At 38.8% G+C, this 13752-nt stretch overlaps 1 protein-coding gene across 6 annotated transcripts in view; it reads left to right on the forward strand.

The window, feature by feature from the left end:
• The first annotated feature begins 802 nt into the window (after positions 1-802).
• SCAPER (S-phase cyclin A associated protein in the ER) overlaps positions 803-13752 on the forward strand; it is a 492749-nt gene continuing 479799 nt past the window's right edge. For 3 of the 6 annotated variants that reach the window (XM_067754830.1, XM_067754870.1, XM_067754881.1), the window contains exon 1: positions 803-891. The gene's annotated coding sequence lies outside the window, so the exon portion shown is untranslated. Of the gene's footprint in view, positions 892-942; positions 999-1164; positions 1325-4015; positions 4079-13752 lie in introns of those variants that run through there. The other 3 variants (XM_067754838.1, XM_067754859.1, XM_067754847.1) reach the window with 3 other exon arrangements.

A 13752-nucleotide genomic window follows, 5' to 3' on the forward strand; every position in this document is an offset into this window, starting at 1 on the left:
GCACGGATTTTTATCTCTTTTGTTTATTTCTTAAGTCCAAGCATCTAGAATAGCATCTGACATATAGTAGGTACTCAAAAAACACTTGTTAAATAAATGAACGAAAGAGCAAGTTTTCTAAGAAGGCAAGAGGGAAGAGGAGCCACAACAGCCAACAATATGGGTCCTGCCCTCACAGTACTTACAGTCTAGTTGTGAAGTAGACTCCATTGGATTCCATAACTTCCTGCTTATCGTGGGAAGCAAAGGAGAGGGAAAGGTAAAGAGAGTTTCTCAGATGTATGAAAAGTGATGGGGGAATATTCATGTGATAATTATGGTCTGCGTTGTTCAGAGCTCTAATTTAACACCGTTAAATTGTTAGGTCTTTGTACTTTGAGACTTTCAAGCCTGGCGCACAAGAGAAGCTGAATAAAGCTTTGCGGCAGAGAATAAACTGTGTTCAGCTTAGGGCTGCTGCTTTTCTGAAGCGCTTTCAGTCACAGATTTTTGAGGCGTACTTCTAGGTCCTTTATCTATGGGACAGACTGTGGTGATAAGGGAGGCAGGGGGAAGGAGCTGATTCCGAAAGACAGAGAGAACCGTGTGGCCAAAAGCTCGTGCAATCGCACAGCCTAGGGGGTGGAACAGCCAGCCACCTACAAGCAGCCGTGACCGGGCCACGAAACGCGCCCACGCCCTGCCTCCCGCTTCGGCGGCCCATAGGCGGGAACCGGGCTGCGCTTGCGCGCGGACTGCCGAAGAGTGGAGCGGGGAGAGGCGCGGCTGCAGCTGCAAGTCACGTGGTGCAGCGGCCAGCCGCCCCGCCCCTCTGCAGCCGCCCCGCCCCCGCCCCGCCCCTTTCCCGGCGGGACGCTCGGAGCCGCTCCGAACTGCGCAGGGCGGTCAGGGGTGAGTGTCCGCGAGGGGCGCGCGTTGCACAGAGTTGGGCGGGCGTGGGCTGGGGTGCGGGCCGGCGGAATGCTTAGCGGGGGCCAAGGGGACAAAATGGCGGCGGGGTACGCCCTTTCACCCCCTCCTCTCACCTGGGAGTGGGAGCGGAGAAGGGCAGGGAACACTGCTGGGGGAGGGGAGCCGCGGCTAGTCGGGAGGGCCCTGGGGTCCTCTGAGGAGGCCTGGGGGCGGGGGTGGGCAGGCTTTGGGCCTGCCCTGTGGACTCAGCTCGGGGTGTGAGCGACAGGGGACTGCGCGCACCCCGCGGGCCGAGAGGTGGACAGGGGGGCTGCGTTACTCCTTAGAGGGGCGGCCCGGTCCGAGGTTTCTGGAATATCTAAACTGCGAAGGGCTAGCGGAGGAGCCGCCCTCCCAGCCTTTCATTTGACAGGTGATCGTCATCATCTCATTCTCAGCGGGGTTTACCACGCTTTCCCTGCACAGTGACTCGGGTATTAGCTCTCCCCGGGAAGTAGGGCGGGAAAGGTCTCTCCATCTTACAAATGCGTAAACTGAGGCCTGGAGGGGTAAAGAGTTGAACCAGGGCCTGGCACCTGGGTGTAGTAGAACCCAGCCTTCTGCCTGTTCTAGTGCTCTCTTCCCAGCACTTTATTCCCGCCTACCCTCCCCTACCAGTGAGGGACGGAGTGAGGGACGGGATTGTTTGAAAGCAGGCAGAAAACTGGTCCTCCAAGCAGCACCTGCTGCTGTCAAGTGGCTCTCGCTGAGGTGGGGCCTGCCCGCCTGAGAGCAGCTTCCTGTCGTTTGTGAACTGTATTCCTCATTCTGTTTGTGCTAAGTTATTCTAACATGAAAATAGCTGTTCAGTATAGTCATCTTACTGAGTAGATAGTAGTTCCTTATGTGTATTATAGTTTGTTATAGTTTACATATTGATTTCACCAACATTAATTTCATTCTCATAAACAATCCGAGGTGGAAGGATGGGTTAAGCGTTATGTCCATTTTACCAGTGGGGAAACTGAGGTCATTACTTGCTCCAGATCACCCATTGGTGAATGGTTCATCTGGAATTAAGTTTTCAGACCTGAGGTTGGTATTCTGACCAGTGTCCCTGTCTGGTTTATATTGATGCTCTGGCCCTTGTATTTTTTTTTTCTCCAGGTAACTATGACTTTTCCTCAAAATGTAGTGGTGCAGATTGATTTATGCTGCATATTGAAATGATCTGAATAATATCCACTAAGGAATTAATATTTTAATCAAAGAATTTTTAATATGATTTGGAAAGGTGTCTTTGTGGGAGGAAGTGTGGTATGATGGCCTTGAAGGCAAACTGATCTGAGTTTGAATCCCAGCTCTCCTACTTGTTCTTGGACAGATTAATTTTTCTGAGTCTTGGTTTCCTCATGTATAAAATATGGATGTTATTATCCACCTCATAAATTTGTTGATAGCAAGTAAATGAGGTGTCTGTAAAGCGTTTAGAACTGCTCCTGGCCCGTAGTAAGCACTCAGCAAATGCATGCTCCTTTCCTTCTTTCTCTCCACTCCACTGAGCTGCCATTCTTTATTCTCTAAAATTCTCTAAACCCTGGTGGTTTAGGTCAGTCTACCTGGTGGATTATGCATGGAAGCATAATCAGTGTTGCTATATGAATGCAGTTATGAATAATTTGTTGATTGGTCTCCAAAGGATCTAGTGTTTTAAACATAGACTTCAAAAATATTTGACCTTACAGCTTCATAGATATTTAAGAATCACTAAAATGTTGATTTGATTTTGACTTTATTAATTCCTTCATTTAACCACTTTAATGTTTTAAGGATAAGATTAAGGGGCTTGAGATTCTGTCTTTTCTTTCACCTTCATACCCAACTACAACCCAACCTAATTTAAAGGAGAAGCAAAAATTCTTTGGGAATCACATGGGAACATTCTTTAAACACTTAGAAAGTGATGGTGGTATTTAGTGGGAAGTTAAATAGAATTTTCTTTAATGGTGCAATCTAATATCCATTGTGAAATTGGCATTTCTGAAATTGTAGAAGTGAAAACGGCAGATGGCATGTATAACAAAATAAGTCACTAATAGAAATCTGTTTCCAGTTTTATGCTGGGATGGTAACCTTTTTCACAAACGTGTTTGGCTTTGGCAGTAAGTCTTAAGGAATATAAGCAAAAGATCTACAGTCCATTGGTGGAGACAACCTTAAAAAATATTAGAATGAAATGATTTATAGGCAGACTTTCCCCTCTGTGACATGAAACACTAAAGATTTCATGAAGCTTTGCTAAAATAATTACTACTTTTTAATGATAACTTAAAAAAATATATGTTTATTTATTTATTTGTGGCTTCATTGGGTCTTCGTTGCTGTACATGGGCTTTCTCTAGTTGCAGTGAGCAGAGGCTACTCATCGTTGTGGTGCCTCTCATTGCGTTGGCTTCTCTTGTTGCGGAGCACGGGCTCTAGGTGCCCGGGCTTCAGTAGTTGTGGCGCGTGGGCTCAGTAGTTGTGGCTCATGGGCTCTAGAGTGCAGGCTCAGTAGTTGTGGTGCACGGGCTTAGTTGCTCCACAGCATGTGGAATCTTCCCGGACCAGGGCTGGAACCTGTGTCCCCTGCATTGGCAGGTGGATTCTTAACCACTGTGCCACCAGGGAAGTCCCCTAACTTCTTAAAGCACTAAGTTTATTATATATTTAATATTATATATTTTGTGAAATGGAGAGAATAGAAAAATTAATTTCTGTATACCAATTTATTTCAGCAGTTACCTATGCATGGACAGTCTTGTCCCGTAAAAGCTATCACTCCCCATTGTTTTGAAGCAAATCTCAGACATCATATTTCATTTGTAAAGATTTCTGTATGTGTCAAGCCAGCTTTTAATATACTATTGGAAAGAGAAGTAATTTTGATATTTTCAAAGAGGCATGCCAGGTTCATGGGAGAAAATAAATGCCTTTTACTTGATGTTTTCATGGTAGTAAATATAGGTGTGATCAGAATTGAAAACCTCATTAAACAACTTGGACTTATAAAATGTCTGTGTTGCTCTTCAGAATACTACTTATTTTACTGTAATACACTTACTTTCCATTAGGAAACATGTGAAAAATTATTGATAGTTTTGGAGTATGCGGACATCAGCATTGTTTAAGTACCAGTCTCAGAAAGGTAAATACTAAGATTTTCTTATATTTCAGAAAAAGCAAAAACATGGGTGATAGATTTTATGAACATTGGAGAGGAACTGATTGAAATCCCGATTTTTCTAGAATTTATTGACAAACATGAGACAATTCATAGATGTACTGTCCTGACTTCAGTTAATTGGGCCTATAATTTTTAGAATAGTGCTACTAGCAGGCTTCTCACTATTTTGGGCCTGCCATTTGATTCTTGCCTTTACAGAGCCTGGTGACCGAACTCAGAGAAGAGAGAAGCCTTTCCTGGCACTTGAGCCAGTCTTCACATTTTTATCTCTAGGACTCTCAGGTGTCTCTACATTCTGGGACTGCAGGGCAGGGTAGGACAAGTGAGACCTCAGTTCATCACAGGCAGCAGCTTGTTCAGAAACGTTGGGGCCAGTTAGTCCTAGTGTTCATTCCCTGTTTACTGACTTATTTTGTTTTTTGTGCTCTATTTTCTACGTGGCCATTGTTTTGCCATAGCCTGGGTTCTCAAATTTAATTTGAGTAGCACTGCCAATATATTGCCATATCCATTTTTTTATATTAGCTGATTTTTCATTTAGGTTAGTGTTATAAATTTTCTTTTAAAATTTAAGTAGTTCTTTTTATAGAAAAATGTTTTGTAGATAATAGTATGGGTGGTAGTTATGGCAAATGTCATGAAACTAGTAACTGATTGAAATTTTGGAAATTGTAAGTTCTATTTTTAGAAAACAGCTTTATTGAGATATTTAACATACCATTAAATTCAATCATTAAAGTGTACACTTCAGTGGTTTTTAGTGTATTCATGGAATTGTGCAACCATCACCACAATCAATTTTAGAACATTTCAGTATCCCACTATGAAGCCCCATAACTATTAGCATTCATTCCCTATTCCTGACTTCCCTCCCCACTTTTCCATCCTACTCCCTACCTCTGCCCCAGGTAACTACTAATCTACTTTCTTTCTCTATGAATTTGCTTATTTTGGCAAATAGGATCATGCAGTATGCGGATTTTTGTGTCTGACTTTTTCCATTTAACGTAACATTTATAAGGTTCATCTATGTTGTAGCAGGTATCAGCACCTTATTCCTTTTTTTAAAATATAAGTTTCAGGTGTACAGCATTATAAGTTACCATCTGTATACACTACGAAGTGACCACCACCACAATTATAGTTACCATCTATCACCATGTAGTTGCCCCCTCCTTCGTCCACTTCCCCCCCACCCCCCACCAATCCCCTACCCCTCTGGTAACTACTAATTTGTTCTCTGTATCTGTGAGTTCGTCATTGTTTTATTTTGTTTGTTTGGGCTTTTTTTCAGTCCACATATGAATGAAATCATACAGTTTTTTCTCTTTCTCCTTCTAACATATTTCACCTATCATAATACCTTCATGGTCCATCCATGTTGTTGAGAATGGTAGGATTTCATTCTTTTCTGTTACTGAATAATATTCCATTGTATATATATATATCACATCTTCTTTATCCACTCATCCATCGATGGAGACTTAGGTGGTTTCCTTACCTTAGCTATTGTGAATAATGCTGCAGTGAATGTAGAGGTGCATGTATCTTTTTAAAATAGTGTTTTCTTGTTCTCCCAATAAATACCTGGAGGTGGAATAGCTGGGTCAAATGATAGTTTTATTCTTAATTTTTTGAGGAATCGCCATAGTGTTTTCCGTAGTGGCTACACCGATTTACAGTCCCACCAATAGTGTATAAGAGTTCTCTTTTCTCGGCATCCTCTCCAACATTTGTTATTCCTTGCTTTTTTTGATAATGGCCATTCCAGCAGGCATGAGGGGATATCTCATTGTGGTTTTGATTTGCATTTCCCTGATAATTAGTGATGTTGGACATTTTTTTTCATGTGCCTGTTGGCTATCTGTATTTCTTTTCTGGAAAAATGTCTATTCATATCCTTTGCCCATTTTTAAATTGAGTTTTTTCTGTTGTTGTTGAGTTGTGTGAGTTCTTTATATGTTTTGGATATTAACCCCTTATCAGATATATCATTTGCAAATATCTTCTCCCATTTGGTAGGTTGCCTTTTTGTTTTATTGATGGTTTCCTTTGCTGTGCATAAACTTTTCAGTTTGATGTAGTCCCATTTGTTTATTTTTGCTTTTGTTTTCCTTGCCTTTGGAGTCAGATCCACAAAAACATTTAAAGACTGATCAGTGAGGTTACTGCCTATGTTTTCTTCTAAGAATTTTATGGTTTCAGATCTTACATTCAAGCCTTTAATCTGTTTTGAGTTAATTTTTGTGTATGGTGTAAGATGGTGGTCTAGTTTCATTTTCTTGTGTGTGACTGTCCAGTTTGCCAACCACCATTTATTGAAGAGACAATCCTTTGCTCCTTTGGTGTAAATTAATTATCCATATATGAGTGGGTTTATTTCTGGACTGTGAATTCTGTTCCACTGATCTATGTCTCTATTTCTGTGGCAGTATCACACTGTTTTGATTGCTGTAGCTTTGTAGTATAGTTTGAAATCAGGGAGCATGATATTTCTAGCCTTCTTCTTTCTCCGGATTTTTTTGGCTATTCAGGATCGTTTGTGGTTCCATACAAATTTTGGAAGTGTTTGTTTTAGTTCTGTAAATGTTGCCATTTGAATTTTGATAGGGATTGCATTGAATCTGTAGATCACATTGGGTCATATGGACATTTTAACAATATTAATTCTTCCAATCCATGAGCATAGAGCATCTTTCCATTTATTTGTGTCTTTTTCATTTTCTTTCACCAGTGTCTTATATAGTTTTCAGTTTACAGGTCTTTCATCTCCTTGGTTAAATTTATTCCTAGGTATTTTATTCTTTTTGATGCAGTTATAAATGGGAATGTTTTCTTAATTTCTCTTTCTGATAGTTTATTATTGTGTAGAAATACCACAGATTTCTGTGTATTGATTTTGTATCCTGCACCTTTACTGAATTCATTTATTGGTCTTAACAGTTTTTGGTGGAGTCTTCAGGGTTTTCTATGTATAGTATCATGCTATCTACAAATAGTGAGTTTTACTTCTTCCTTTCCATTTTGGATGCCTTTTATTTCTTTTTCTTGCCTAATTGCTGTGGCTAGGATTTCCAATACCATGTTGAATAAGAGTGGTGAAGGTGGGCATTCTTGTCTTGTTCCTGTTCTTAGATGAAAAGTTTTCAACTTTTCACTGTTCAGTATGTTAGCTGTGGGTTTGTTGTATGTAGCCTTTATTATGTTGAGGTATGTTTGCTCTGTACCCACTTTGTAGAGAGTTTTTATTATAAGGGGATGTTGACTGTTGTCAGATGCTTTTCTGCATCTATCAAAATGATCATGTGATATTTATCCTTCCTTTTGTTATTGTGATGTATCACATTTATTGATTTGTGAATTTTGAACCATCCTTGCGACCGTGGAATAAATCCCACTTGATTGTGGTGTACTTGGTGTATGATCCTTTTACTGTATTGTTGGACGCCATTTGCTAATGTTTTGTTGAGGATTTTTTAATCTGTTTATCAAAGCTATTGACCTGTAATTTTTTTTTTGTTTTTTTGGTCACGTCCTTGTCTGGTTTTAGTATCAAGGTAATGCTGGCTTCGTAAAATGTGTTTAGAAGGTTTTCCTTCTCCTCAGTTTTTTGAAAGAGTTTGAAAAGGATAGGTGTTAAATTTTCTTTGACTGTTTTGTAGAATTCACCAGTGGTGCCATTTGGTCATGGACTTCTGTTTATTGGAAGGTTTTTTATTTCTGTGTCAGACTCCTTAATAGAAATCTGTCTATTCAGATTTTCTATTTTTTCATGATTGTCTTGAAAGATTATATATTTCTGGGAATTTATCCATTTCTTCTAGGTTGTCAAATTTGTTGGTGTATAATTATTTATAATAGTCTCTTTTGATCCTTTATTTCTGAGGTATCAATTTTAACATCTCCTCTTTCATTTATGATTTAATTTGAGTCCTCCTCCTTTTTTTCTTGGTTAGTCCAGCTAAAAGTTTGTTGAATTTGTTTATCTTTTCAAAGAACCAGTACTTAGTTCCATTGATCTTTTCTGGTTTTTTTTTGTTTTAATTTCTATTTTATTTGTTTCCTTCCTATCTTTATTATTTCCTTCTACTAATTTGGGGCTTCATTTGTTCTTCTTTTTGTAGTTCCTTTAGGTGTTAGGTTAGATTGTTTATTTGGGATTTTTCTTGTTCCTTAAGGTAGGCCTGTATTGCTATGAACTTCCCTCTTAGAACTGCTTTTGCTTCATCCCACTGAATTAGGTATATCACATTTCTGTTTTCATTTGTCTCTGGGTACTAAATTCTCCTTTGATTTCTTCAGTGACCCACTGGTTGTTAAGTAACATGTTGTTTTACTGTCCATGTTTCTGTGATTTTTCCCATTTTTTTCCCCTTGCGATTGATTTCTAGTTTCATACTATTTGGTTGCAGAAGATACTTGACATGATTTCAGTCTTCTTGACTTTATTGAGACTTGTTTTGTGACCTAACATGTGGTCTGTCTTGGAGAATGTTCCATGTGCACTTGAGAAGAATGTGTAATCAGTTGCTTTTGATGGAATGTACTCTATTTATCTATTAAATCTACTTAGTATAATTTGTTGTTTAAACCTGATGTTTCCTTATTGATTTTCTGTCTGGATGATCTATCTGTTGTTGTAAGTGGGGTGTTAAATTCCCCTACTATTATTGTATTGCTTTCCATTTCTCCCTTTAATTCTGTTAATATTTGCCTTATATATTTTGGTTCTCCCCTGTTAGGTACATGTACATTTAGAAATGTTATACAGTCTTGCTGGATTGACCCCTTTATCCTTATATAATGTCTTTGTCTTTTAATACCATCTTTGTTTTAAAGTTTGTCTTTTATGAGTATAGCTATTCCAGCTTTCTTTTCGTTTCTATTTCCATGGAATATCTTTTTCCATCCTTTTACTTTCAGTCTGTGTGTGTTCTTTCTTCTGAAGTGAGTCTCTTGTAGACAGCATATAGATGTTTTTTGTTTTAAATCCCTTCAGCCACTCTGTGTCTTTGGATTTGTGAATTTAGTCCATTTATATTTAAAGTAATTATTGATGGGTACTTATTGCCATTTTGTTAACTGTTTACTGGATGTTATTGTAGTGCCTCTCTGTTGCTTATTTTCTTTCTCTCTTCCCTTGTGTGTTGGTGGTTTTCTTTAGAGTTATGTTTAGATTCCTTTCGCATTTTCTTCTGTGTATTTACTATAAGTTTTTTCGTTGCTGTTACTCTGAAGTTCACATACAATATCCTACTTACTGTATAATTAGTATGTATTGGGTTGGTAGCAACTTAAATTTGAACAAATTCCAAAGGTTTATCTTTTTACTACCCCCAACATTTTATACTTTGATGACACATTTTACATCTTATTTTGTGTATCTCTTAACTAATTGCAGTTATAGTTGATTTTATTACTTTTTGTCTTTTAATTTTCATGCTTGCTTTCTGAGTGATTGATCCACTACCTTTGTTACTTATTTACCTTTTCCAGTGTGATGTTTCCTTCCATAAATTTTCTTATTAATTAGTGTCATTTCTTTTCAGCTTAAAGAAGTCCCTTTAATATTTCTCTTAGGGCCAGTATAGTGATCATGAGTTCTTTTAGCTTTTGCTTCTCTGGGAATCTCTTGATGTCTTACTGAATTCTGAATGACAACCTTGCTGGGTAGAGCATTCTTGGTTGGAAGTTTTTTCTCTTTACTTTGAATATGTTATGCCATTCTCTTCTGGCCTGTGAAGTTTCTGCTGAAAAATCTGCTGATAGCCTTTTGGGGTTTCCCTTCTATGTAACAAGTTGTTATTCTCTTGCTGCTTTTAGGATTTTCTCTTTACCTTTAACTTTCAGCATTTTAATCATAATGTGTCTTGTTATGTATCTCTCTTGATTCACCTTATTTGGAACTCTTGGGGCTTCCTGGACCTGGATGTCTGTTTCCTTCCCTAGATTAGGGAATTTCTGAGCCACTATTTAAATAATTTATTTTGGCCCTTTCTCTGTCTCTTCTTCTTCTGGGACCCCTATAATGTGAATGTTATGCTGCTTAATGTTGTCCGAAAGGTCCCTTATCATATCTTCACTTTTTAAAATTCTTTCTTCATTTTGCTGCTATGTCTGGGTGAATTCCATTCTTTAGTCTTCCAGCTTGATGATTGGTTCTACCTCATCAAGTCTGCTGTTGAACCCCTGTAGTGTATTTTTCAGTTCAGTTATAATTTCTGTTTGGTACATTCTTATGTCTTCTATCTTTTCGTTGAAGGTCTCACTGTGTTTTTCCATTCTTCCAAGTTCAGTGAGCATTTTATTATTATTACTATTTTTTGCTGCATTGGGTCTTTGTTGCTGCACACGGGCTGTCTCTAGTGCAGTGAGCGGGGGCTACTCTTTGTTGTGGTGGCTCCTCTTGTTGCAGAGCACAGGCTCTAGGTGCATGGGCTTCATTAGTTGTGGCACGTGGGCTCAGTAGTTGTGGCGCATGGGCTTAGTTGCTCCATGGCATGTGGGATCTTCCTTGACCAGGGCTTGAACCTGTGCCACCTGCATTGGCAAGTGGATTCTTAACCACTGCGCCACCAAGGAAGTCCCTGGTGAGCATTTTTATGACATTACTTTTAACTCTTTATCAAGTAGATTGTTTATCTCTCTATGATTTAGTTCTTTTCTTGAGGTTTTTTCCCTTGGTTTTTCAGTTGGAACATATTTCTCTATTTCCTCATTTTGCCTAAGTCTCTGTGTTTGCTTCTGTGTATTAGCTGTATCAGCTGTTTCCCAATCCTGAAGGAGTGGTCTTATATAGATGTCCTGTGGGGCTCAGAAGTGTAATTCTGCCTGGCCACCAGAGCCAGGTGTTCCTAGGTGGACTGCATGGGCCTCCTATTGTGGCAGGGCCACAGTGACTGTGGGGCACTGATGGGCAGGGCTGTCACTCAGCTGGCTATGAGGCCTGGCTTAGGCACAGGGGTAGGCAGAGCTCTAAGTGGGGCATGGCCACTGGCACTAACAGGTTACATGGAGAAATTCAAATGCATGCCCACCAGCGCTGGCATTAGCAAGGTAGCCTGACATCACAAAAATGGCTCCCACTGACACTTCCTAAATCACTTTGTGAGGCCAATATCACCTTGATACCAAACAGAGTAAATTACAGGCCAATATCTTTGATGAACATTTCAATACAAGCAAAAATCTGCAACAAAGTATTGTTGAGTCAGCAAAAAGTATTCAGACTGAATTCAACAGTACATTGAAAGGATCATTTACCATAATCAAGTGGGATTTATTCAACATTTACAAATCAGTAAATGTGATATACCACATTAGCAAAATGAAGGCCTCAAATCATATGATTATCTCAATAGATGCAGAAAAAACATTTGACAAGATTTAATGCTAATTTATAATAAAAACTCTCAACATAGGAGGGACATACCTCAACATAATAAAGGCCATATATAAAACAAACCTTCAGATAACATCATACGTAATGGTGAAAAATTTAAAGCTATCTCTCTAAAATTGGGGCAAGACAAGGATGCCAACTCTTGCCACTCTTATTCAGCATAGTATTGGAAGTCCTAGCCAGAGCACTTAGGCAAAAAAGAGAAGTAGAAGTCATCCAAATTGGAAAGAAGTAAATTCACCACTATTTGCAGATGACATGATTTTATAAATAGAAAACTCTTAAAGACTCCACCAAAAAGCTATTAGAAATAATAAATACAGGGGAATTCTCTGGTGGTCCAGTTGTTGACGCTTCGTGCTTCCACTGTGGGGGTCACAGGTTTGATCCCTGGTTGGGGAACTAAGATTTTGCATGCTGCATGGCCAAAAAAGAAAGAAGAAAGAAAGAAAGAAAGAATAAATACAGTAAAGTTGCAGGGTACAAAATCAAAATACAAAAATTTGTTGTGTTTCTATCTGCTAGCAATGAGCAGCTCGCAGGAAGAGAAATTAGGAAAAGAATCCTATTTAAATTACAACAAAAAGAATAAAATATGTAGAAATAAACTTAACTACAGATTTGAAAGACCTTTACACTCAAAAGTGGAAGACATTGAAAGAAATTGAAGAAGACATAAATATAAATAGATATTCCATGCTTATGGATTGGAAGAAGTAATATTGTTAAAATGTCCATATTACCTAATGCAATCTGCAGATTCAGTGCAATACCTATCAACATTCCAAGGACAATTTTCAGAGAAATAGAGCCAAAAATTATAAAATTTACATAATATTAAAATTTACATGGAACCACAAGATACTGAATAGCCAAGGCAATCCTGAGAAAAAAGAACAAAGCTGGAGGTATCACACTCCCTAATTTCAAACTATACTACAAAGCTATAGTAAGCAAAACAGCATGGTATTGGCAGAAAAATAGATAAACTGGTCAGTGGAAGAGATTTGCGAGGCCAGAAATAAACCCACTCATGTATGGAGAATTGATTTATGACAAAGGAGCATAGAACATACAATGAAGAAAGGCTGACTTCTTCAACAAATGGTGCTAGGAAAACTTGACAGCCATGTGCAAAAAAATGAAACTCTAGCTCACACCATACACAAAAATCACTAGCTCACACCATACACAAAAATTAACTCAAAATGAATTAATGATTTGAATGTAAGACCTGAAACCGTAAAACTCCAGAAGAAAACACAGGCAGTATGCTCTTTGACATTGGTCTTAGCAATATCTTTCTAGATTTGTCTCTTCAGGCAAGGGAAACAAAAGCAAAAATAAACAAATGGGACTACATCAAACTGAAAAGATTATGTGCAGCAAAGGAAACAGTCAGCAAAACAAAGACAACCTACTAAGGGGGAGAAGATACTTGCAAATGATGTATCTGATAAGGGGTTAGTATCCAAAATATATAAAGAATTCATACAACTTAATAACAAAAAGCAACAACCCAATTAAAAAATGGGCAGAGGATCTGAATAGACATTTTTCCAATGAAGACATACAGATGGCAATAGGCACATGAAGAGATATTCAACATCATTAATAGGGAGATGCAAATCTAAACTATAACAAGATACCCCTCATGCCTGTTAGAATAACTATTCAGAAAGCCAAGAAATAACAAATGTTTGTGAGGATGTGGAAAAAAGGGAACCCTTATGCACTTTTGGTGGGACTGTAAATTGGTGCAGCCACTGTGGAAGACATTATGGAGATTCTTCAAAAAATTAGGAATAGATCTACCATATGATCCAGCTATCCCACTTCCTGGTATTTATCTGAAGAATATGAAAACACTAATCTGAAAAGATAGCTGTATCCCTATGTTCATCACAGAATTATTTGTTTTAAAATAATTTTTAAAAATTTTATTTATTTATTAATTATTGGCTGCATTGGGTCTTTGTTGCTGCGCGCAGGCTTTCTGTAGTTGCGGTGAGCGGGGGCTCCTCTTTCGTTGCAGTGCACGGGCTTCTTATTGCGGTAGCTTCTCCTATAGTGGAGCACAGGCTCTAGGTGTGTGGGCTTCAGTAGTTGTAGCGCACGGGCTCAGTAGTTGTGGCTTGTGGGCTCTAGAGTGCAGGCTCAGTAGTTGTGGTGCACGGGCTTAGTTGATCCACGGCATGTGGGATCTTCCTGGACCAGGGCTCGAACCCATGCC

Source organism: Pseudorca crassidens, chromosome 1 (assembly GCF_039906515.1).
Source record: "Pseudorca crassidens isolate mPseCra1 chromosome 1, mPseCra1.hap1, whole genome shotgun sequence".
NCBI lineage: Eukaryota > Metazoa > Chordata > Mammalia > Artiodactyla > Delphinidae > Pseudorca > Pseudorca crassidens.